This window comes from Arachis hypogaea, chromosome 11, assembly GCF_003086295.3.
Source record: "Arachis hypogaea cultivar Tifrunner chromosome 11, arahy.Tifrunner.gnm2.J5K5, whole genome shotgun sequence".
NCBI classification, from domain to species: Eukaryota; Viridiplantae; Streptophyta; class Magnoliopsida; order Fabales; family Fabaceae; genus Arachis; species Arachis hypogaea.
In genome coordinates this window covers 95,676,388-95,703,602 of record NC_092046.1, presented here as the reverse complement: position 1 = coordinate 95,703,602, position 27,215 = coordinate 95,676,388, and the positions used below count along the sequence as shown (strand labels likewise).

Below are 27,215 nucleotides of genomic sequence, written 5' to 3'. Positions count from 1 at the left end.
ATGGTGTGTAGAAACTCTACCGTTGAAAATACACAAGTGATAAATGTTCAGGCATGGCCGAATGGCCAGCCCTAACAAAAGTCTAAGATTGCATAAAACTAATCAAAGATGATCCCAAGATATAAATACAATAATAAAAAGTCCTATTTATACTAAACTAGTTACTAAGGTTTACAGAAATGAGTAAATGATGCAGAAATCCACTTTTGGGGCCCACTTGATGTGTGCTTGGGCTGAGCATTGAGCTTTAGGCATGTAGAGGCTTCTCTTGGAGTTGAACGCTAGTTTGTAACCTGTTTCTGGCGTTTAACTCCACTTTGCAACCTATTTCTAGCGTTTAACTCCAGAATGCAGCATGGAACTGGCGTTCAACGCCAGTTTGCGTCATCTAAACTTGGGCAAAGTATGGACTATTATATATTGCTGGAAAGCCCTGGATGTCGACTTTCCTATGCAATTGAGAGCGCACCATTTGGAGATCTTTAGCTCCAGAAAATCTACTTTGAATGCAGGGAGGTCAGAATCCAACAGCATCTGCAGTCCTTCTTCAACCTCTGAATCTGATTTTTGCTCAAGTCCCTCAATTTCAGCCAGAAAATACCTGAAATCACAGAAAAACACAAAAACTTATAGTAAAGTCCAGAAATGTGATTTTTATTTAAAAACTAATAAAAATATACTAAAAACTAACTAAATTATACTGAAAACTAGGAAAAAACAATGCAAAAAAGCGTATAAATTCTCCGCTCATCACAACACCAAACTTAAATTGTTGCTTGTCCCCAAGCAACTGAAAATCAAATAGGATAAAAAGAAGAGAATATACTATAAATTCCAAAATATCAATGAAACTTAGCTCCAATCAGATGAGCGGGACTTGTAGCTTTTTGCCTCTTGAATAGTTTTGGCATCTCGCTTTATCCATGAGGTTCAGAATGATTGGCATCTATAGGAACTCAGAGTTAAGATAGTGTTATTGATTCTCCTAGTTCAATATGCTGATTCTTGAACACAGCTACTTTATGAGTCTTGGCCGTGGCCCTAAGCACTTTGTTTTCCAGTATTACCACCAGATACATAAATGCCACAGACACATAACTGGGTGAACCTTTTCAGATTGTGACTCAGCTTTGCTAAAGTCCCCAATTAGAGGTGTCCAGGGTTCTTAAGCACACTCTCTTTTTTCTTTTTGCTTTGGACCTTGACTTTAACCGCCCAGTCTCAAGTTTTCACTTGACACCTTCACGCCACAAGCACATAGTTAGGGACAGCTTGGTTTAGCCGCTTAGACCAGGATTTTATTCCTTTAGGTCCTCCTATCCACTGATGCTCAAAGCCTTGGATCCTTTTTATTATCCTTGCCTTTTGGTTTTAAGGGTTATTGGGTTTTTTGATATTGCCTTTTGGTTTAAAGAGCTTTTGGCTTTTTCTGCTTGCTTTTTCTTTTTTTCTTTTTTTTTTGCCATATTTTTTTTTTCTGCAACCTTTTGTATTCACTGCTTTTTCTTGCTTCAAGAATCATTTTTTTGATTTTTCAGATTATTAAATAACATTTCTCCTTTTCATCATTCTTTCAAGATCCAACATATTTAACATTCATAAACATCAAATTAAAAAGACATATGCACTGTTCAAGCATACATTCAGAAAACAAAAAGTATTGCCACCACATCTTAAACTAGTTTCAAGGATGAATTCGAAACCATGTACTTCTTGTTCTTTTGTTTTTAGAAAAGTTTTAATTTAAGAGAGGTGATGGATTCATATTCATAACTTTAAGGCATAGACACTTAGACACTAGTGATCATATAGTAAAGACACAAACATAAATAAAACATAAAGCATAATAAACGAAAAACAGAAAGTAAGAACAAGGAGATTAAGGAACGGGTCCACCTTAGTGAGGGTGGCGTCTTCCTCTTCTTGAAGAACCAATGGTGCTCTTGAGCTCCTTTATGTCTCTTCCTTGTCTTTGTTGCTCCTCCCTCATAGTTCTTTGATCTTCTCTAATCTCATGGAGGATGATGGAGTGCTCTTGGTGCTCCATCCTTAGTTGTCCCATGTTGGAACTTAATTCTCCTAGGAAAGTGTTGATTTGCTCCTAATAGTTTTGTGGAGGGAAGTGCATCCCTTGAGGCATTAGTGGTTATGGAAAAACAAAAAAAAGCAATGCTTTTTTTCCATACCAAACTTAAAGTATTTGCTCGTCCTCGAGCAAAAGAAGAAAGAAAGGATGAGAAGAAGAAGAGATAGAGAAGATGGAGGTGTGTGAATGGTTCGGCCAGGGGGGTTTAGGTGGTAATAACGTGTGAAAAGGAAAGAGTGATGGTTTGAATTTAAGTGGGTGGGTGTAGGTGGGTTGTATGATGGTTTTGGAGGAGTAATGGAAGTGATTGGTAGAGATTAATTGAGGAAGAATGTTATGAAAAGGTGTGAAGATGAGAGAAGAAGTGGTGGGGATCCTGTGGGGTCCACAGATCCAGTGGGGCCAAGAACTTAACATCCCTGCTCCAATTAGGCGTGTAAAATGCCCTTGCTGTGCAATCCTGGCATTTAACGCCAGACTGCTGCTTGTTTCTGGCGTTAAACGCCCAAATGTATCCTGTTTCTGGCGTTTAACGCCAGGTAGATGCTTGTTTCTGGCGTTAAACGCCAGCTTGATGCCTGTTTCTGGCGTTAAACGCCAAACAGATGCTTGTTCTTGGCGTTTAAACTCCAGACTGCTCTTCTCCAGGGTGTGCTGTTTTCAATGCTATTTTTCATTCTATTTTTGATTTTTCAGTAGTTTTTGTGACTTCACATGATCATCAACCTAATAAAACACGAAATAACAAAAAGAAAATAAAATAGATATGATTAAATAACATTGGGTTGCCTCCCAACAAGCGCTTCTTTAATGTCAATAGTTTGACAGTGAGCTCTCATGGAGCCTCACAGATAATCAGAGCAAGGTTGGAACCTCCCAACACCAAACTTAGAGTTTGAATGTGGGGGTTCAACACCAAACTTAGAGTTTGGTTGTGGCCTCCCAACACCAAACTTAGAGTTTGACTGTGGGGGCTTTGGTTGACTCTGCAGTGAGAGAAGCTTTTCATGCTTCCTCTCCATGGTTACAGAAGGAGATCTTTGAGTTTCAAACACAAGGTTATCCTCATTCAGTTGGAGGACCAATTCTCCTCTGTCTACATTAATCACAGCTCTTGCTGTGGCTAGGAAGGGTCTTCCAAGGATGATGGATTCATCCTCATCCTTCCTAGTGTCTAGGATTATGAAATTAGCAGGGATGTAAAGGCCTTCAACCTTTACTAACACGTCCTCTACTAGTCCATAAGCCTATTTTCTTGAGTTGTCTGCCATCTCTAATGAGATTCTGGCAGCTTGCACCTCAAAGATTCCCAGTTTCTCCATTACAGAGAGTGGCATGAGGTTTATCCCTGATCCAAGGTCACATAGAGCCTTCTCAAAGGTCATGGTGCCTATGGTACAAGGTATTAAGAACTTTCCAGGATCCTGTTTCTTCTGAGGCAATCTCAGTTGATCCAGATCACTTAGTTCATTGATGAGCAAGGGAGGTTCATCTTCCCAAGTTTTATTACCAAATAATTTGGCATTCAGCTTCATGATTGCACCAAGGTACTTGGGAACTTGCTCTTCAGTAACATCCTCATTCTCTTCAGAAGAAGAGTATTCATCAGAGCGCATGAATGGCATAAGGAAGTTTAATGGAATCTCTATGGTCTCCAGATGAGCCTCAGAGTCCTTTGGTTCCTCAGAGGGAAACTCCTTATTGATCTCTGGATGTCCCAGGAGGTCTTCCTCACTGGGGTTCACGTCCTCTCCCTCCCTTGTAGGTTCGGCCATGATGATCAATTCAATGGCCTTGCACTCTCCTTTTGGGTTTTCTTCTGTATTGCTTGGGAGAGTACTAGGAGGGGTTTCAGTGATCCTTTTACTCAGCTGGCCCACTTGTGTTTCCAATATTTCTAATGGAGGACCTTGTTTCATTTATGAAACTTAGAGTGGCCTTAGATAGATTAGAGACTATATTTGCCAAGCTAGATGGGGTTTGCTCAGAACTCTTTGTCTTTTGCTGAGTGGATGATGAAAAGGCTTGCTATTGCTAAACCTGTTTCTTCCACCATTATTAAAGCCTTGTTGAGGCTTTTGTTGATCCTTCCATGAGAGATTTGGGTGATTTCTCCATGAGGGATTATAGGTGTTTCCATAGGGTTCACCCATGTAATTCACCTTTGCTATTGCAGGGTTCTCAGAATCATAAGCTTCTTCCTCAGAAGATGCCTCTTGAGTAGTGTTGGATGCATCTTGCATTTCATTCAGAATCTGAGAAATCATATTGACTTGCTGAGTCAATATTTTGTTCTGAGCCAATATGGCATTCAGAGTATCAATTTCAAGAACTCCCTTCTTCTGAGGCGTCCCATTACTTATAGGATTCCTCTCAGAAGTGTACATCAACTTGAGTTCTTGAGCTTCTGCAGGCATTTTCTTTAGGTAAATGGATCCACCTGCAAAATGGTCCAATGGCATCTTTGATAATTCAGACAGACCATCATAGAATATATCCAGGATGGTCCATTCGGAAAGCATGTTAGAAGGACACTTTTTGGTCAGTTCCTTGTATCTCTCCTAAGCTTCATAGAGGGATTCACCTTCCTTTTGTCTGAAGGTTTAAACATCCACTCTAAGCTTACTAAGCTTTTGAAGAGGAAAAAACTTGGCTAAGAAAGTCGTGACCAACTTATCCCAAGAGTTCAGGCTTTCTTTAGGTTGAGAGTCTAACCATATTCTAGCTCTGTCTCTTACAGCAAATGGGAAAAGCATAAGCCTGTAGACCTCGGAATTAACCCCATTGGTCTTAACAGTATCACATATCTGCAAGAATTTAGTTAAGAACTGAAAAAGATCTTCTGATGGAAGTCCATAAAACTTGCAGTTCTGTTGCATCAGAGAAACTAATTGAGGTTTCAGCTCAAAATTGTTTGCTCCAATGGTAGGGATTCAGATGCTTCTTCCATGTAAATTGGAATTAGGTGTAGTAAAGTCACCAAGCATCTTCCTTTCATTGTTATTATTTTCAGCCATGTCTCCTTCTTTTTCTAAATTTTCAGTCAGATTTTCTCCAGAGAGTTGTGCTTTAGCTTCCCTTAGCTTCATCTTCAGAGTTCTTTCAGGTTCAGGATCGGCTTCAACAAGAATGTTCTTGTCCTTGTTCCTGCTCATATGAAAAAGAAGAGAACACCAAAGAAAATATGGAATCCTCTATGTCACAGTATAGAGATTCCTTATGCAAGTATAAGAAGAGAAGAATGTAACAAGGAGAAGAGGAAAAACTCGAACACAGAGAGGAAGATGGTGTTCGAATTTTGGGTGGAAGAGAAGTGTTAGTAGATGAATAAATAATTAGAAGGAGATGAGAGAATGAATTTCGAAAATAAAAATAAAAAAATATTTTTGTTTTGAATTTAAAATTAAAAATTAAAATTCAAAAATTTTAAAAAAGAAAAACGAAATTAAATTAAATTAAAATCAATTAGTTAATTAAAAAGGAATTTTGAAAAAGATGAAGGTGATTTTCGAAAATTAGAAAGAGAGAGTTAGTTAGGTAGTTTTGAAAAAGATAAGAATCAAACAAAAAGATAGGATTAGTTTGAAAAAGATTTGAAAATTAATTTTTGAAAAGATAAGAGGTTAGAAAAGAAGTTAGAAAAGATTTTGAAATTGATTTTGAAAAGATGTGATTGAAACTTATTTTGAAAAAGATTTGAAAAAGAAATTTAAAAATATTTGATTTTGAAATCAAAGTTGATTACTTGACTAACAAGAAACTAAAAGATAAGATTTAAAATTTTAAAGATTGAACCTTTCTTACTAGGCAAGTAACAAACTTAAAATTTTAGAATCAATCATACTAAATGCTAATAAGATTTTCGAAAATTATGAAAAAGATTTTTGAAAATTTCGAAAATTATGAAAGAAAAATGAGAAAGATTTGATTTTTGAAAAAGATTTGAAAAAGATAGAATTTTTAAATTGAAAATTTGATTTGACTCATAAGAAACAACTAGATTTTAAAAATTTTTTAAAAAGTCAACTCAAATTTTTGAGTTTGATGAGAAGAAAAAGGGAAAGATATTTTTTTGATTTTTGAATTTTTAATGATGAAAGAGAAAAACACAAAATTGACACAAAACATAGAAATTATGAATCAAAATAACTAATGAATGGAAGAACACTTTGAATGTCAAGATGAACACCAAGAACACTTTGAAGATCAAGATGAACATCAAGACTTATTTTTGAAAATTTTTAAGAAAAGAAAAACATCCAAGACACCAAACTTAGAAATTTTTAATATTTAGACACTAACAAATTAAAATTACATATGGAAAACAAGAAAAGATGCAAAACAAGAAAATTTTAAAGATCAAACAAGAAAACTTATCAAGAATAACTTGTAGATCATGAAGAACAAGAAAGAAACTCAATGCATGTGTTTTCGAAAATTTTTTAAGAAAAATAAAAGGATGCAATTGACACCAAACTTAAAAATTGACACAAAACTCAAATAAGAATCACAAAATTATTTTTGATTTTATGATTTTATTAAATTTTTTTTGATTTTTCGAAAATTAATTGAGAAAAACGAAAAAGAAGAAATCTTTTTTTTCGAAAATAAATAAAAGTAAAAAGCTTAAAAATAAAATAAAATTACCTAATCTGAGCAACAAGATGAACTGTCAGTTGTCCAAACTCGAACGATCCCCGGCAACGGCACCAAAAACTTGGTGTGTGAAATCGTGATCATTCCTTCCTTGGTAACGCCGCTAAAAACTCAATACGCACGTTCATGTTCTTAATTCTGTTTCACAACTTCATACAACTAACCAGCAAGTGCACTGGGTCATCCAAGTAATAAACCTTACGTGAGTAAGGGTCGATCCCACGGAGATTGTCGGCTTGAAGCAAGCTATGGTCACCTTGTAAATCTCAGTCAGGCGGATTCAACTGATTTTATGAATTGATAAGTAAAAGATAAATAAAATATAAAATAGGATAGTGGTATTTATGTAATTCATTGGTGAGAATTTCAAATAAGCGTATAGAGATGCTTTCGTCCCTCTGAACCTCTGCTTTCCTGCTGTCTGCATACAATCCTTCCTACTCCTTTCAATGGCAAGCTGTATGTTAGGCATCACCGTTGTCAATGGCCACCTGTCCTCTCAGTGAAAATGGTCCAATGCGCTGTCACTGCATGGCTAATCATCTCTCGGTTCTTGATCATACTGGAATAGGATCCATTGATCCTTTTGCGTCTGTCACTATGCCCAGCACTCGCGAGTTTGAAGCTCGTCACAGTCATTCAATCCCTGAATCCTACTCGGAATACCACAAACAAGGTTTAGACTTTCCGGATTCTCAAGAATGGCTGTCCATGGGTTCTAACTTATACCATGAAGACACTAATATCTTGGACTCGGTCCCCTATATTAGATATCCAAGAGATATCCATTCAATCTAAGGTAGAACGGAAGTGGTTGTCAGGCACACGTTCATAAGTTGAGAATGATGAATATCTTAGAAGTGGAATAAGTTGAATTGAATAGAAAAATAGTAGTACTTTGCATTAATCTTTGAGGAAAAGCAGAGCTCCACATCTTAATCTATGGTGTGTAGAAACTCTATCGTTGAAATACACAAGTGATAAATGTTCAGGCATGGCCGAATGGCCAGCCCTCACAAAAGTCTAAGATAGCATAAAACTAATCAAAGATGATCCCAAGATATAAATACAATAGTAAAAAGACCTATTTATACTAAAATAGTTACTAGGGTTTACAGAAATGAGTAAATGTAAATGATGCAGAAATTCACTTCTGGGGCCCACTTGATGTGTGCTTGGGCTGATCATTGAGCTTTACACGTGTAGAGGCTTCTCTTGGATTTGAACGCCAGTTTGTAACCTGTTTCTGGCGTTTAACTCCACTTTGCAACCTGTTTCTGGCGTTTAACTCCAGAATGCAGCATGGAACTAGCGTTCAACGCCAGTTTGCGTCATTTAAACTTGGGAAAAGTATGGACTATTATATATTGCTGAAAAGCCCTGGATGTCTACTTTCCAACGCAATTGAGAGCGCGCCATTTGGAGTTTTGTAGCTCCAGAAAATCCACTTTGAGTGCAGGGCGGTCAGAATCCAACAGCATCTGCAGTCCTTCTTCAACCTCTGAATCTGATTTTTGCTCAGGTCCCTCAATTTCAGCCAGAAAATACCTGAAATCACAGAAAAACACAAAAACTCATAGTAAAGTCCAGAAATGTGATTTTTATTTAAAAACTAATAAAAATATACTAAAAACTAACTAAATTATACTGAAAACTATGGAAAAACAATGCCAAAAAATATATAAATTATCCGCTCATCAAAGATTATCAAAAATTGAAATTTGCATAAGCTAAATTGAATTGCAACACTGAAATGTAAAAATTTCAGAAAAATTAAAGTGTTTCAAAGAGAACTTTCTATTCTACCCTACTCCTAATCCTATTGCTCTCTAGCAGAGCCAACCTTTTTAATGAAATGAAATTGATGCCTTTATATAGGCTTTACAAAATGAAAAATGAAATTAAAATTGAAAACATAAATGAAATTCCTAATCTAGCTTTTTCTCGTGCCTTTGAGTCATGTTAATGGGCTTTGGTTGCTTTTGATTTGAATGAGAGTGGATCTGGATGCATTTGGTGGCTTGGGTCTGTGAAGAATTGGATCCAAGATGGCACTTGATGGCATGGGTCAAGATGCACTTGGTAACACTCCCAGTGGAGCGTTCAGTTTGGAAGTGAACGTTATGTTCACTTGTCATGTGTGCTCCCTTGGGTGCGCCAATTTCCCTCCTAGCGTTGCCATAGTGAACGCTACGTTCACTCTTCAAATGCTGCCTCTCTTGGTTGCTTCCTTGGTGCACTTGTTTCTTCGAAAATGTTCACTTAGTGAATGTGGCGTTCACTTTTTGAATGCTACCATTTTTGCTGAGCCTTCCTTGGTTGGTTTTTGGACCTTAAAGATTCCAATCACTTGTGCTTTAATTTCATGCTAAATATAGATTGCTATATATCGTTGGAAGGCTTTGAATGTCAGCTTTCCAACGCAACTGTAAGCACATCAATTGGACATCTGTAGCTCAAGTTATGGTCCTTTGAAGAAGGCATGGTTATGCTGTTTTGGAGGCCAAAAACGTTCACTAAAGTGAACGTGACGTTCACTAAAGTGAACGTGACGTTCACTTGCTTGAACCCTGCATTGGAGGCTAAATTTAGCACCAGCTTTTGAGGCCCAAACTTAATGTTCACCCATACTATTATATATCGTTGGAAAGCCTTGAATGTCTACTTTCCAATGCATTTGAGAGCTAATCATTTAAAGCTTTATTGCTCAATTTATCTTCCTTGGAAGGTGAAGAGGTCAGCTAGCCTTACTGCAGGTTGATACTATGTTCAACTTTGCACTTTTGGGGTAAGTTTTCTCCCTCAGATTTAGTGTCTGATGAGTGGAAAAGCGATTCTACACAACTCACCGGCAAGTGTACCGGGTCGCATCAAGTAGTAATTACTCACATGAGTGAGGTCGATCCCACAGGGATTGATGGATTGAACAATTTTAGTTAGGTGGTTAGTTTAGTTAAGCAAACAGTTGATGAATTGAGTGATTTTGATTGACAGAAACTAAATTTCAAGTAAATAAAGGTGTAGAGGGGAAATTGACAGAAAAGTAAAGTGCAGAGGAGTAAATTGCATAAAACTTAAAGAACAAGAAAGTAAAAGAGCTGAAACTTAAATTGCAAGAAAAGTAAATTGCAGAAACTTAAACTACAAGAAATATAAATTGCTGAATCTAAATTGCTAAGAATTGTAAATTGCTTGAAGAGTAAAAGGGATTTGGGTGCTGGAATTCAGAATTCAACAAGAAAATGTAATCTGAAGCAAATCAGAAAGCTATTAGATGAAGGGATTTAATTCAGTAGAAAAACAAAAAGGAAAATTTCTTGGAGAAACAAACAGCAAGAGAACTTTATTCAATTATGAAAACCTAAAAAGAAATTGAAGATTGAAGAAGAGAAATGAGATTAGAAAGCAGATCTAGATCTCAATTGATCTCTTGATCAAGCAGAAAAGTAATTGCAGAAGAAATGAAAATTAAAACAGTAAATGAAACTTAGATCCAATTCTCAAATTCCCAAAACAAAAAAGTAAAAGTTGCAGAAGAAGAAAATAAAAATAGAAACTAAACTCAGATTCAACTTTTAGAACAATTGAGAAGAGAGGCAAAAAGATGATTCTCAAACTTAGAAACAATGAAGCTCTTCAATCTCAATTCAAATTCTAAGAATAGATAGCAGAAGTTGCAGAAGAAATAAAAATGTAGAAAGAAAAACTCATATACCAATTCCCAAATTTAGCACAATTCAAATCAAAGTGAAAACTGAAATGGAGCTAAAAGTACCAAGGTAAAAGTTAAATGAGCTAAAAGATCCCTTTACAAATAAAATTAACTCCTATTTATACACTTTCTATTTTTGGTTTTCAGAATTTGGAGTGGGCTTTTCAAGTTGGTGAAGAAGTGGATCCAAGATCGCTTTTGATTGAAGATTGGAACATGGGCTACCTCTAGTGGAGCGCTCAGTTAAGAAAGAAAACGTAGCGCTCCCTTGCCTTGTGCCTCCCTTGTAGTGTAGCGCTCAGTGAAGAGTTTTAACGTAGCGCTACATGCCTTGTATGTTGGTTTCCACTTTCGATCCCTGGCTGTCCCCTTTTGCCAATTTCCTCATCATGTGTAGTGCTCAGTGAATGAAGAGAACGTAGGCCCTTTCTATGCATGTGTGCCCCTCTTCGACCCTTGCTGGCTTCCTTTTGATAGCAATTTCCTTACTTGGTGTAGTGTAGCACGCCTTTGTGTGCATGGTTCGAACCTGGCTGCTTTATTTTGGCCAATTTCCTTGTACTAAGTATTGTTGTGTAGAACTCAGTAAAGTGCTTGCAACGTAGCGCCCTTCTTTGCTTGCGCATGGTTCCCATTTTGAACCTTGGTGCTCCCCCTTGGCTTCAATGTGCCTTGCTTTTCTTCTTTTGCCATGCCCAAAAATGTTAAAACATTTTAATGTAGCGCTCAATTAATTGAACACCGGGCTTGTTTGCTGAGCTTCTTTTCGCGCTCCGTTGTGTACATTGAACGCTATGCTTGGCTTTGCTTTGGTGAGCTTTGTCCTCTAGCATTCAATTTATGAACGCTTCGCTCAATTAGTGAGCGCTATGCTTGGTTCCTTGAATGCTACGCTTTTATGGCTATGGCCACACTTTGGTTGAACACGCTTTCATGGTTCTTTTTTTCTTCTCCTACAAGCAACCAAATAAACGTATCACAGTATCACCAAATTCACAAGGTTTCTAAATCCTTCATAAAATCAACTAATTCTAGCTTAAACCTTATGATTTTGTGTTAATTAAATATTGGTTGATTGATTTAACATAACCATGAAAATTCACTCCAAATCACTTACTTATAGTGCAAGAAAGTGAATAAAACCTAATGAAACAAGTGAAAAATGCTTGAAAAGCTAGTATCAGATGACTTGTCATCACAACACCAAACTTAAACCTTGCTTGTCCCCAAGCAAGCACTAAACATAAGAAGAAATGAAATGAAACAAAGAAGCATGCATGTCCTTATTTAGCATATAATTGAACTTGGTTCATGGGGTTTTATGCAGACAAATGTAGCTCAATTATTCTTAGCTATCTGATACGAAATGTCTCTTTGATGGTTTACTAGAGTTGCTGCTATAATGCCTTGCTTTTTGATTGATCCTTGTTAGCTTTTTCTTTCTTTCGTTTGCTTAGAAAGCTTATTTCTTAATGAAAGCTTGGTGGCAAGTGTTGAAGCAGCTTTTTGGCTCAATTTTTGCTCAACACTTCTTCACCACAGACACTTGACTCACAATTTCTTCCTAGGAACATTGATACCCAGCATCTCTTTGGATCACTAAATGCTTTGTAACTAGGTTGCCCTTGATAATGGACTTTCGGCTGGCAATCCCAGATTAGTTAATCCAAGTGGCCAAGTTTTAAAATACTCCTCAGAACCTAATTGTCCAAGCATATCCTAGTACAAAAGTACCACAGGCATATGTCCTAAGGTCAAATTTATTGGTGTCTAGCCTTATTGTTTGTTTCTTTGCCAATTCTTGGCTTTTCTTTTTTTTCTTTCTTACTTTGATCATTCTCAAGGGGATATTCATTAATAAAAGGTTTTAGAAGCAACCTAATTCACACTTCAAGGAACATTTTATAATGCAGTTTTTATTATTGAGCTAATCATTAAATCAAGCAAGTACCACCACTGAATTTCATTCTAATTCCTACAAGATTGGACAATCACTTTCTGTTTCAAACATTTTTTTTATTCATGCAGAGGGGAACAAAATAGAATTTAAGCAAGTGATTGATAACAAGTACAATGCAGGCTAGCATTCTTAGCAAACATCTCCACTTACACCTAATTGAACACTTCAGCAAGACATATAGGAATCTCCAAGTTAAAACACAGCAAAAAAGATTAAGTGTCTATACAACCTGGGATTGTCTCTCAGCTTTTCTTCTGTCATCATTATTTCTCTCTATTGTACCTCCTTGGGATGATCATGCATATTACTTCTCAAGGTTGAATGTTTTCCTACACAATCCTTAGAAGTTGCTTGTTTCCCAAGCCCTTAGGTAAATGGTTAATATAAAGAATCTGTTTGTAGGCTTTTAAACTTACTTTGGTGTGTGAACACCAAACTTGGTTCCTTGCCAATGTCTCTTACGCAACAAGTCAACCATTTATATGAAACATTGTGCTTTTGCTGAGGGTCACAAAACTAAAAACTAGAAAATAGACAATGGCTAAGTAGTTTCTCTGATTGCTTGGAGCTAGCAACTATTTATGCAGAAGGTGAAAATATGTTTTCAAATGAGATTTTTGGTGGAACACCAAACTTAGCATCCTTCATTCTCCCTTAAATTGTTTTGGTGTGAAACACCAAACTTAGCTCCTTGCAATACAGATAAAGCTACTCAACCTTTTTTATTGAAATAGTTAGGAAAAGAAAACTACCTTTGGTTGGGTTGACTCCCAACAAGCGCTCTTTTAATGTCACTAGCTTGACATTCCTTATTCTTGCTCAACTTAATTCTTGAACCTCTTTCTCTTTGTTCCAAGGGCCTCCCAAATAATGCTTTGCTCTGTGGCCATTTGCTGTGATTGTGTCCTTTGTAGCCTCATCCAAAAGTTCAAGGCTTCCACAAGGGTGAACCTTTGTGATCAAATACGGGCCAGTCCATTTAGAATTGAGGTTGCGTGGGAAAATCTTGAGCCTGCAATTATATAGGAGTACTTGCTATCCTGGTTTGAACTCTCTTTTCAAAATTTTCTTGTCATGCCACTTTTTAGCTCTCTCCTTGTATATCTTTGCATTCTCATAAGCTTCCAGTCTGAATTCATCTAGCTCATTGAGTTGCAACAACCTTTTTTCTCCTACTGCATGGGGATCAAAATTGAGGAGCTTAGTGGCCCAGTAAGCTTTGTGTTCTAGCTCCACTGGAAGGTGTGATGACTTGCATCATCTACCCTTTTTTCTTGCATAAAAAGGACCATAAAAGGACATAATCTCATTAAATCATTACAATTCATGCATCAATTGATAAACATTATAGTACATTGCTTTGAAATGAGTTTGTGCTAAATTTCAGGAGAAAAAGACATCAAAAAGGGGGAGAAAACAACAAAAGAAGCTGGCGTGTGAAACAGGCGTGCCACTTGGCGCAAACGCCACAAAATCACATGGGCGTGGCACGCCAGTACTAAAGTCCAGGGAGGATCATCCAGCATTCACATGGGCGTGGCACGCCAGGAGCTGGGAGTGGCATGCCAGTACAACTTTCCAGAGAGCAACAATGAAGGCCACCAAAGGGGCGTGGCATGCCAAACTCACCACTTAATTCATGAGCGTGCCACTTAGTGTCGAAGGCGTGGCACGCCAGCTTTAAAATCACTTGGGTGTGCCACTTGAGGAACCAGGCGTGGCACGCCAAAGCTAAGAAGGACACAAATGAATGGGCGTGCCACTTGAGCAGCTTGGCGTGGCACGCTGGTACAAAATTCCAAAGATGAATGATGTGCGGATAATTTATACACTTTTTGGCACTATTTTTAGTATGTTTTTAGTAGGATCTAGTTACTTTTAGGGATGTTTTCATTAGTTTTTATGTTAAATTCACATTTCTGGACTTTACTATGAGTTTGTGTGTTTTTCTGTGATTTCAGGTATTTTCTGGCAGAAATTGAGGGACTTGAGCAAAAATCAGATTCAGAGGTTGAAGAAGGACTGCTGATGCTATTGGATTCTGACCTCCCTGCACTCAAAGTAGAGTTTCTGGAGCTACAGAACTCAAAATGGCGCGCTTCCAATTGCGTTGGAAAGTAGACATCCAGGGCTTTCCAGCAATATATAATAGTCCATACTTTGGCCAATTTTAGACGACATAAAATGGCGTTCAACGCCAGCTTTCTGCCCAAATCTGGCGTCCAGTGCCAGAAAAGGAGCCAAAACCAGAGTTGAACGCCCAAACTGGCACAAAAGCTGGCGTTCAACTCCAAGAAGGACCTCTACACGTGCAACACTCAAAGCTCAGCCCAAGCACACACCAAGTGGGCCCCGGAAGTGGATTTATGCATCAATTACTTACTTCTGTAAACCCTAGTAGCTAGTTTATTATAAATAGGACATTTTAATATTGTATTAGACATCCTGAGTTTTGTCTTCGGATCATAGAGTCTTGGTTACTCCGGTTCCCCTCTGGGGCCGAGACCAATGAACTCCATTATCACTTATGTATTTTCAACGGTAGAGTTTCTTCACTCCATAGATTAAGGTGTGGAGCTCTGCTGTTCCTCAAAGATTAATGCAAAGTACTACTGTTTTCTATTCAATTCATCTTATTTCGCTTCTAAGATATTCATTCGCTCTTCAACTTGAATGTGATGAATGTGACAATCATCATCATTCCCTATGAACGCGTGCCTGACAACCACTTCCGTTCTACCTTCGACTGAATGAGTATCTCTCAGATCTCTTAATCAGAATCTTCGTGGTGCAAGCTAGAATGATGGCGGCATTCAAGAGAATCCGGAAGGTCTAAACCTTGTTTGTGGTATTCCGAGTAGGATTCAATGATTGAATGACTGTGACGAGCTCCAAACTTGCGATTGCCGGGCGTAGTGACAGACGCAAAAGGATAGTAAATCCTATTCCAGCATGATCGAGAACCGACAGATGAATAGCCGTGCCGTGACAGGGTGCATTGACCATTTTCACTGAGAGGATAAGATGAAGCCATTGACAAGGGTGATGCCTCCAGACGATTAGCCGTGCCGTGATAGGGCATTTGGATCATTTTCCCGAGAGAAGACCGAAAGTAGCCATTGATAATGGTGATGTATCACATAAAGCCAGCCATGGAAAGGAGTAAGACTGATTGGATGAAGATAGCAGGAAAGCAGAGGTTCAGAGGAACGAAAGCATCTCTATTCGCTTATCTGAAATTCTCACCAGTGATTTACATAAGTATTTCTATCCCTGTTTTATTAATTGTTTACGAAAACACCATTATCAATTTATATCTGCCTGACTGAGATTTACAAGGTGACCATAGCTTGCTTCATACCAACAATCTCCGTGAGATTCGACCCTAACTCACGTAAGGTATTACTTGGACGACCCAGTGCACTTGCTGGTCAGTTGTGCAAAGTTGTGAACCATGGTATTGGCATCATGTTTTTTGCGCCATTACCAGGGAAAGAAAGAGCGATGAATTTTACATAATTAAAGTGTAATCACAATTTCTTCGCACCAAGTTTTTGGCGCTGTTGCCGGGGATTGTTTGAGTTTTCGGCAAGCTTTTGGTCCGGTAACATCAGTGCCAAGTTTGATCCGGCAACAGCACCAAGTTTTTGGCGCCGTTGCCGGGGATTGTTCGGGTTTGGACAACTGACGGTTCATCTTGTTGCTCAGATTAGGTAATTTTCTTTTTGTTTTCTTTTCAAAAATTTTTCAAAAATATTTCAAAATTTTCTCACATGTTTTCGAAAAAAAAAAAATTTATTCAAAATTTTTAAAGAATGAATTCTAGTGTTTCATGAAGCATGTGAAGCCTGGCTGGCTGTAAAGCCATGTCTGAATTCTTTTGGACTGAGGCTTCCAGTCATAAGTATATGAAGTTGGATGAAATATCAGCTGTTGTATAGATGAGAGGTATCTATGTTTGCTGAAGCTTGGCTGGCCATTGGCCATGTCTAGTGTTTTAGACCGAAGCTTTCATTGAAAGCTTGGCTGGCTAGTGAGCCATGTCTAATTCCTGGACTGAAGCTTTATACTAACATGGCAAGATTCCTGGAATTCATATTAAAAATTTTGGAATCCTTATTTTTTCTTTTACAAATAATTTTCGAAAAAAAAAATCCAAAAAAATTAGAAAATCATAAAAATCAAAAATATTTTTCTGTTTCTTGTTCAAGTTGTTCTTGGTAAGTCTTCTTGTTAGATCTTTGCATTTGCATGTTTTGTGTCTTTTCTTGTTTTTCATATGCATTCTTGAATTCTTAGTGCCTATGTATTAAAGAATTCTAAGTTTGGTGTCTTGCATGTTTTTCTTGCATTAAAAATTTTTCAAAAATGTGTTCTTGATGTTCATCATGATCTTCATAGTGTTCTTGGTGTTCATCTTGACATTCATAGCATTCTTGCATGTATTCATTGTTTTGATCTAAAAATTTCATGCATTGCATCATTTTAGTGTTTTTCTCTCTCATCATAAAAAAAAATCAAAAATCAAAAAAATATCTTTCCCTTTTTCTCTCATCAAATTCGAAAATTTGAGTTGACTTTTTAAAAAAATTTTTTAAATCAAGTTGTTTCTTATGAGTCAAATCAAATTTTCAATTTGAAAATCTTATCTTTTTCAAAATCTTATCTTTTTCAAAAATCTTTTTCCTATTTTTATTTCAAATTTTCGAAAATAACAATAACAATTAATGTTTTAATTCAAAAATTTCAAGTTTGTTACTTACTTGTTAAGAAAGATGCAAACTTTAAGTTCTAGAATCATATCTTGTGATTTCTTGTGAATCAAGTCATTAATTGTGATTTTAAAAATTCAAATCTTTTTTAAAAACTAATTTCTATCATATCTTTTCAAAAATATCTTCTTATCTTATCTTTTTCAAAAATATGATTTCAAAATATCTTTTCTAACTTCCTAACTTCTTATCTTTTCAAATGTTTCAACTAACTAACTAACTTTTTGTTTGTTTCTTATCTTTTTCAAAACCACCTAACTAACTCTCTCTCTCTCATTTTCGAAAATATCTTCCCCCTTTTTCAAAATTCCTTTTTAATTTATTAATTATTTTAATTTTTAAATCTTGATTTTCGAAAATTTCTAACATTTTTCAAAAACTATTTTCAAAAATCACTAACTCTTTTCCAAAAATTAATTTCGAAATTTTCCCTCTCCCATCTCATTCTATTTATTTATTCATTTACTAACATCTCATCTCACATCTCTGCCCTCCTCACAGTTGTGTTTCTTTCTTTACATCACATTCTTTGTCTCCCTCTTTTCTTCCACTCACAAAGGGATCCCTATACTGTGGTATAAAGGATCCATATTATTATTATTATTTTTTCTGTGCCCTCTTCTTTGTCATATGAGCAGGAGCAAGGACAAGAATATTCTTGTTGAAGCAGATCCAGAATCGGAAAGGACTCTGAAGAGAAAACTAAGAGAAGCTAAATTACAACAATCCAGAGATAACCTTTCAGAAATTTTCGAACAGGAAGAGGAGATGGCAGCCAAAAATAATAATAATGGAAGGAGGATGCTTGGTGACTTTACTGCACCTAATTCCAATCTACATGGAAGAAGCATCTCCATTCCTGCCATTGGAGCAAACAACTTTGAGCTAAAACCTCAATTAGTTTCTCTGATGCAGCAGAACTGCAAGTTTCATGGACTTCCATCTAAAGATCCTTTTCAGTTCTTAACTAAATTCTTGCAGATATGTGATACTCTTAAGACTAATGGAGTAGATCCTGAAGTCTACAGGCTCATGCTTTTCCCTTTTGCTGTAAGAAACAGAGCTAGAATATGGTTGGACTCTCAACCCAAGGACAGCCTAAACTCTTGGGATAAGCTGGTCACGACTTTCTTTGCCAAGTTCTTTCCTCCTCAAAAGCTGAGCAAGCTTAGAGTGGATGTTCAAACCTTCAAACAGAAGGAAGGTGAATCCCTCTATGAAGCTTGGGAAAGATACAAACAGCTGACCAAAAAGTGTCCTTCTGATATGCTTTCAGAATGGACCATCCTGGATATATTCTATGATGGTTTATCTGAGTTATCAAAGATGTCATTGGATACTTCTGCAGGTGGATCCATTCACCTAAAGAAAACGCCTGCAGAAGCTCAAGAACTCATTGACATGGTTGCTAATAACCAGTTCATGTACACTTCTGAGAGGAATCCTGTGAGTAATGGGACGCCTATGAAGAAGGGAGTTCTTGAAGTTGATACTCTGAATGCCATATTGGCTCAGAACAAAATATTGACTCAGCAAGTCAATATGATCTCTCAGAGTCTGAATGGAATGCAAGTTGCATCCAACATTACTCAAGAGGCTTATGATCCTGAGAACCCTGCAATAGCAGAGGTGAATTACTTAGATGAACCTTATGGAAACACCTATAACTCATCATGGAGAAATCATCCAAATTTCTCATGGAAGGATCAAAAGCCTCAACAAGGCTTTAATAATGGTGGAAGAAATAGGTTTAACAATAATAAACCTTTTCCATCATCCACTCAGCAACAGACAGAGAACTGTGAACAAAATACTTCTAATTTGGCAAACTTAGTCTCTGATCTGTCCAAGGCCACTATGAGTTTCATGAATGAAACAAGGTCTTCCATTAGAAATTTGGAAGCACAAGTGGGCCAGCTGAGTAAAAGGATCACTGAAATCCCTCCTAGTACTCTCCCAAGCAATACAGAAGAGAATCCAAAAGGAGAGTGCAAGGCCATTGACATAAGCACCATGGCCGAACCTGTAAGGGAAGGAGAGGACGTGAATCCCAAGGAGGAAGACCTCCTGGGACGTCCAGTGGTCAATAAGGAGCTTCCCTCTGAGGAACCAAAGGACTCTGAGGCTCATCTAGAGACCATAGAGATTCCATTGAACCTCCTTATGCCCTTCATGAGCTCTGATGAGTATTCCTCTTCTGAAGAGAATGAGGATGTTACTAAAGAGCAAACTGCCAAGTTTCTTGGTGCAATCATGAAGCTAAATGCCAAATTATTTGGCATTGATACTTGGGAAGTTGAACCTCCCTTGTTCATCAATGAACTAAGTGATCTGGATCAACTGACATTGCCTCAGAAGAGACAGGATCCTGGAAAGTTCATAATACCTTGTACCATAGGCACCATGATCTTTAAGGCCCTGTGTGACCTTGGTTCAGGAATAAACCTCATGCCCCTCTCTGTAATAGAGAAACTGGGAATCTATCGGGTACAAGCTGCTAAAATCTCATTAGAGATGGCAGATAATTCAAGAAAACAGGCATATGGACAAGTAGAGGACGTGTTAGTAAAGGTTGATGGCCTTTACATCCCTGCTGATTTCATAGTCCTGGATACTGGAAAGGAAGAGGATGAATCCATCATCCTAGGAAGACCTTTCCTGGCCACAGCAAGAGCTGTGATTGATGTTGACAGAGGTGAACTAGTCCTTCAATGGAATGAGGACTCCCTTGTGTTTAAAACTCAAGGATCTCCCTCTGCAACCATGGAAAGGAAGCATGAAAAGCTTCTCTCAAAGCAGAGTCAACCCAATCCCCCACAGTCAAACTCTAAGTTTGGTGTTGGGAGGCCACAACCAAACTCTAAGTTTGGTGTTGAACTCCCATATCCAAACTCTAAGTTTGGTGTTGGAGAGTTTCAACAATGCTCTGAACATCTGTGAGGCTCCATGAGAGCCCACTATCAAGCTATTGACATAAAAGAAGCGCTTGTTGGGAGGTAACCCAATGTTTATTTATCTAATTTTGTTTTTCATGTTTTATTAGGTTCATGATCATGCGGAGTCACAAAATAAATATAAAAATTGAAAACGAAATCAAAAACAGCAGAAGAAAAATCACACCCTGGAGGAGCATCTGCCTGGCGTTCAACGCCAGAACAGAGCATGGTTCTGGCGCTGAACGCCCAAAATGGGCAGCATCCTGGGGCTGAACGCCCAGAACAAGCATGGTTCTGGCGTTTAACGCCAGAAATGGCTAGTAAATGGGCGTTGAACGCCCAAAATGGGCACCAACCTGGCGCTGAACGCCCAGAGTTGTGTGCAAGGGCATTTTACATGTCTAATGTGGTGCAAGGTTGTAAATCCTTAAACACCTCAGGATCTGTGGACCCCACAGGATTATCTCAGGATCTGTGGACCCCACAGGATCATCTCAGGATCTGTGGATCCCATAGGATTATCTCAGGATCTGTAGACCCCACAGGATCCCCACCTACCTCCACTCACTTCTTCTCACCCCTCTTTCACACAATCCCATAAACACTCTTCCCCATAAACCTACCTCATAAACTCCACCTACCTTCAAAATTCAAAACCAAATTCCCACCCAAACCCACTCTAAATGGCCGAACCTAACCCCCCCTCCCTTCCCTATATAAAGCCCTCCATTCTTCATCAAATTCACACAACACACCCCTCTACACCCTTCTTGGCCGAAACACTTCCCACTCTCCCTCTCCTCTATTTCTTCTTCTTCTTCATCTATTCTTTCTTTTATTGCTCGAGGGCGAGCAAAATTCTAAGTTTGGGGTGGTAAAAGCATAAGCTTTTTGTTTTTTCATTACCATTGATGGCACCTGAGACCGGAGAATCCTCTAGAAAGGGGAAAGGGAAGACAAAAGCTTCCACATCCGAGTCATGGGAGATGGAAAGGTTCATCTCCAAAGCCCATCAAGACCACTTCTATGATGTTGTGGCCAAGAAGAAGGTGATCCCTGAGGTCCCTTTCAAACTCAAAAGAAATGAGTATCCGGAGATCCGACATGAAATTCAAAGAAGAGGTTGGGAAGTTCTAACAAATCCCATCCAACAAGTCGGCATCCTAATGGTTCAAGAGTTCTATGCCAATGCATGGATTACCAAGAACCATGATCAAAGTAAGAACCCGGATCCAAAGAACTATGTTACAATGGTTCGGGGGAAATACTTGGATTTTAGTCCAGAAAATGTGAGGTTGGCATTCAACTTGCCAAACATGGAAGAGAACGCACGCCCCTACACAAGGAGAGTCAACTTTGATCAAAGGTTGGACCAAGTCCTTATGGACATATGTGTAGAAGGAGCTCAATGGAAGATTGACTCCAAAGGCAAGCTGGTTCAACTAAGAAGATTAGACCTCAAGTTTGTAGCTAGAGGATGGTTGGAGTTCATTCGATGCTCAATCATTCCCACTAGCAACCGGTCTAAAGTTACTATAGACCGGGCCATCATGATCCATAGCATCATGATTGGAGAAGAGATGGAAGTTCATGAGATTATACCTCAAGAACTCTACAAGGTGGCTGACAAGTCCTCCACTATGGCAAGGTTAGCCTTTCCTCACCTCATTTGCCACATGCAATTCGGCTGGGATTAACATAGAGGGAGATATCCTCATTAAAGAGGACAAGCCCATCACTAAGAAAAAGATGGAGCAAGCAAGAGAGCCCATTCATAGAGCTCAAGAGGCGTATGAAGCTCATCACCATGAGATCCCGGAGATGCCTCAAATGCACTTTCCTCCACAAAACTATTGGGAGCAAATCAACACCTCCCTAGGAGAATTGAGTTCCAATATGGGACAACTAAGGGTGGAACATCAAGAGCACTCCATCATGCTTCATGAAATAAGAGAAGATCAAAAAGCAATGAGGGAGGAGCAACAAAGACAAGGAAGAGACATAGAAAAGCTCAAGGACATCATTGGTTCCTCAAGAAGGAAACGCCACCATCACTAAGGTGGATTCATTCCTTGTTCTTATTTCTTCTATTTTTCATTTTCTATGTTGTGTGCTTATCTATGTTTGTGTCTTCATTACATGATCATTAGTAGTTAGTATCTTTGTCTTAAAGTTATGAATGTCCTATGAATCCATCACCTCTCTTAAATGAAAAATGTTTTAATTCAAAAGAACAAGAAGAACATGAGTTTCGAATTTATCCTTGAACTTAGTTTAATTATATTGATGTGGTGACAATGCTTCTTATTTTCTGAATGTATGCTTGAACAGTGCATATGTCTTTTGAAGTTGCTGTTTAAGAATGTTAAATATGTTGGCTCTTGAAAGAATGATGACTAGGAGAAATGTTATTTGATAATCTGAAAAATCATAAAAATGATTCTTGAAGTAAGCAAAAGCAGCAAAGAACAAAGCTTGCAGAAAAAAAAATAGCGAAAAAAAAAATAGAAAGAAAAAGAAAAAGCAAGCAGAAAAAGCCAAAAGCTCTTAAAACCAAGAGGCAAGAGCAAAAAGCCAATAACCCTTAAAACCAAAAGGCAAGGGCAAATAAAAAGGATCCCAAGGCTTTGAGCATCATTGGATAGGAGGGCCTAAAGGAATAAAATCCTGGTCTAAGCGGCTAAACGAAGCTGTCCCTAACCATGTGCATGTGGCGTGTAGGTGTCAAGTGAAAACTTGAGACTGAGCGGTTAAAGTCAAGGTCCAAAGCAAAAAAAGAGTGTGCTTAAGAACCCTGGACACCTCTAATTGGGGACTTTAGCAAAGCTGAGTCACAATCTGAAAAGGTTCACCCAATTATGTGTCTGTGGCATTTATGTATCTGGTGGTAATACTGGAAAACAAAGTGCTTAGGGCCACGGCCAATACTCATAAAATAGTTGTGTTCAATAATCATCATACTGAACTAGGAGAGTCAATAACACTATCTAAACTCTGAGTTCCTATAGATGCCAATCATTCTGAACTTCAATGGATAAAGTGAGATGCCAAAACTATTAAAGAGGCAAAAAGCTATAAGTCCCGCTCATATGATTGAAGCTATGTTTCATTGATAGTTTGGAATTTATAGTATATTCTCTTCTTTTATCCTATTTGATTTTCAGTTGCTTGGGGACAAGCAACAATTTAAGTTTGGTGTTGTGATGAGCAGATAATTTATACGCTTTTTGGCACTATTTTTAGTATGTTTTTAGTAGGATCTAGTTACTTTTAGAGATGTTTTCATTAGTTTTTATGTTAAATTCACATTTCTGGACTTTACTATGAGTTTGTGTATTTTTCTGTGATTTCAGGTATTTTCTGGCAGAAATTGAGGGACTTGAGCAAAAATCAGATTCAGAGGTTGAAGAAGGACTGCTGATGCTGTTGGATTCTGACCTCCCTGCACTCAAAGTAGAGTTTCTGGAGCTACAGAACTCAAAATGGCGCGCTTCTAATTGTGTTGGAAAGTAGACATCCAGTGCTTTCCAGAAATATATAATAGTACATACTTTGGCCAAGTTTAGATGACATAAACTGGCGTTCAACGCCAGCTCTCTACCCAAATCTGGCGTCCAGCGCCAGAAAAGGAGCCAAAACCAGAGTTGAACGCCCAAACTGGCACAAAAGCTGGCGTTCAACTCCAAGAAGGACCTCTACACGTGCAACACTCAAAGCTCAGCCTAAGCACACACCAAGTGGTCCCCGAAAGTGGATTTATGCATCAATTACTTACTTCTGTAAACCCTAGTAGCTAGTTTATTATAAATAGGACATTTTACTATTATATTAGACATCCTGAGTTTTATCTTCGGATCATAGAGTCTTGGTTACTCCGGTTCCCCTCTGGGGCCGAGACCAATGAACTCCATTATCACTTATGTATTTTCAACGGTAGAGTTTCTTCACTCCATAGATTAAGGTGTGGAGCTCTGCTGTTCCTCAAAGATTAATGCAAAGTACTACTGTTTTCTATTCAATTCATCTTATTTCGCTTCTAAGATATTCATTCGCTCTTCAACCTGAATGTGATGAACGTGACAATTATCATCATTCCCTATGAACGCGTGCCTGACAACCACTTCCGTTCTACCTTCGACTGAATGAGTATCTCTCAGATCTCTTAATCAGAATCTTCGTGGTACAAGCTAGAATGATGGCGGCATTCAAGAGAATCCGGAAGGTCTAAACCTTGTTTGTGGTATTCCGAGTAGGATTCAATGATTGAATGACTGTGACGAGCTCCAAACTTGCGATTGCCGGGCGTAGTGACAGACGCAAAAGGATAGTAAATCCTATTCCAGCATGATCGAGAACCGACAGATGAATAGCCGTGCCGTGACAGGGTGCGTTGACCATTTTCACTGAGAGGATAAGATGAAGCCATTGACAAGGGTGATGCCTCCAGACGATTAGCCGTGCCGTGACAGGGCATTTGGATCATTTTCCCGAGAGAAGACCGAAAGTAGCCATTGACAATGGTGATGTATCACATAAAGCCAGCCATGGAAAGGAGTAAGACTGATTGGATGAAGATAGCAGGAAAGCAGAGGTTCAGAGGAACGAAAGCATCTCTATTCGCTTATCTGAAATTTTCACCAGTGATTTACATAAGTATTTCTATCCCTGTTTTATTAATTGTTTACGAAAACACCATTATCAATTTATATCTGCCTGACTGAGATTTACATGGTGACCATAGCTTGCTTCATACCAACAATCTCCGTGGGATTCGACCCTTACTCACGTAAGGTATTACTTGGACGACCCAGTGCACTTGCTGGTCAGTTGTGCGAAGTTGTGAACCATGGTATTGGCATCATGTTTTTGGCGCCATTACCAGGGAAAGAAAGAGCGATGAATTTTACATAATTAAAGTGTAATCACAATTTCTGCGCACCAAGGAAGTTGAAGGTTAAAAAGGTTGGGCGTGCTACTTGAGCATCAAGGCGTGGCACGCCAAGTTTCACCCTTACTTGGGCGTGCCACTTGAGCATCTGGGCGTGGCACGCCAAGGTACAAAGAAGGCCAAAGCAAAGGCTGGGCATGCCACTTGGTGTCGAAGGCGTGGCACGCCAGCTCAAGATCCTTACCTAGGCGTGCCACTTGAATACTAGGCGTAGCATGTCAGCTACTAAAACCAAGGCAAATGATGGGCGTGGCATGCCAACACCTGGGAGTGGCATGCTGGTTATACTTTCCGGAGAGGGAGAAACAAAGCTAACCATATGGGCATGCCACTTGGTATCGAAGGCGTGGCACGCCAGCTTTAAAAATCAACTGGGCGTGCCACTTGAGACCCAGGCGTGGCACGCCACCATCACCAATCACCCAAGAGAAGACCTGGGCGTGCCACTTGAGTTCTGTGCATGGCACGCCAAGCAGAGGAGCCAAGCACATGAAGGGCGTGGCACGCCAAACCCTGGGCATGCCACGTTAGTTCAACTTTCCAGAGAGATAGATCAAGCACATAGCATGGGCGTGGCACGCCAAACCCTGGGCATGCCACGCCAGTTCAAATTTCCAAAAGCTAGCAAAGAGAGGGAAAAGGTCTGGGCGTGCCACTTGGGATCGAAGGCGTGGTACGCCAGGCTAACCAAGGCTTTAAAAAGGCCTGGGCGTGCCACTTGGGCTTGAAGGCGTGGCACTCCAAGCTAACCAAGGCTTTAAAAAGGCCTGGGCATGCCACTTGGGATCGAAGGTGTGGCACACCAGGGTGGTCAGTGAAGGGAGGCATGCCACTTGAGGATTGGGTGTGGCACGCCAAGGCAAAATCAGGGCAAAGCATGGCACGCTACTGAAACACCAATCACACGCCAGCTGGAAGCTCACGTTTTATGAGTTTCTTTTCCCTCCAAAATTTAATTTTACTTTCACTTTTGTATTTTTCTTTATTTTCTATTGCTAGGAGTAGTATATATACCCCTTGGAAGTACTGAAGAGCGGGTTAAGCAGTTGAGCTATTAGTTGAAGGATCGTTAGATTCACTTTTTCCATCTTTTTACTTTTTCTTGAGCTATGAGTAGCTAAATCCCCTCTCATTGAGAGAGGGAGCTCTGTTGTACTTGATGGATTAATGATAGTGAATTTCTTCTTCTCTTCATCTTCTCTTTGATTTACTAGAAGGAATTTTGTTGTTCATGCTAGTGTTCAATCACCTTGGAAAAGGGGTTGAATGAAAAATGGGTTTCATGGGAACCATGGAAAAGGAAACATGAAATCATGCTAGAAATCCCTTCTCACACTTGAGTAGGATATGGGTTTTGGTGATTGGATATGGTGACATAAAATCCTCCCTCTACTTGGACCTATGATGATGTGTGGTATAATCAGGGACCAAAGAATTGGCTATTAATAAAGATCTGAGAGATTAAGTCACCAAGGGATTGGGGGTCAATCAATTATGATTGCCAAGAGGTCAATGAGTTGCATGATTGTAGAAGATATGAGCTGGATTTAATCCAAAGAGACAACATCTCCTAATCTCAATGAATCCCCTCATTCTTATCTTTCCCTTTCTTTATAGTTTTCTTTACATTCTGCAATTCCCTATTCCCATTTACTATTAAGTCATTTAAGTTTCTGCTCTTTACTTTCCTGCCATTTCTAATTCTGCCATTTACTGCTTTCATTTACTTTTGAGTCATTTACAATTCTGCACTGTTACAATTCTGCAATCACAATCTATTCTGCTTAGCTTGACTAATTCACCAATTTATTAAAGTTACTCAAATCTACCAATCTCTGTGGATACGATCCCACTCCACTGTGGGTTATTACTAGACGATAATTCTGGTGTGCTTGCCAAAAGAACGGATTCACAAATTTTATAATGGGGTGTGAATTCGGCTCATCAAGTTTTATGGCACCGTTGCCGGGGATTGGTTTGAAGTTGACAATGATTAAATTGATTGAGGAGCTAGATTAAGCAATTTTGTTACCTTGTTATTTTCTTTTTAGTTTTTTTTTTTTACTCTTCTGTCTACTCTGTTTTCTTTAGATTTACTTTGATTATTTTAGCTATTCACTGCCTATATTTCTATTCTTCTAACTA

General features: G+C 38.6%; 2 non-coding genes across 2 annotated transcripts; one reads left to right on the top strand and one right to left on the bottom strand.

Moving 5' to 3' along the window:
• The first annotated feature begins 4,602 nt into the window (after nt 1–4,602).
• On the top strand, nt 4,603–4,710 carry LOC112725229 (small nucleolar RNA R71). Its single transcript, XR_003164351.1, has one exon. It is a non-coding gene; the product is annotated as a small nucleolar RNA R71 (small nucleolar RNA).
• A 13,640-nt stretch (nt 4,711–18,350) lies between these two features.
• LOC112724511 (small nucleolar RNA R71) lies at nt 18,351–18,458 on the bottom strand. Its single transcript, XR_003163670.1, has one exon. It is a non-coding gene; the product is annotated as a small nucleolar RNA R71 (small nucleolar RNA).
• Nucleotides 18,459–27,215: the final 8,757 nt, after the last annotated feature.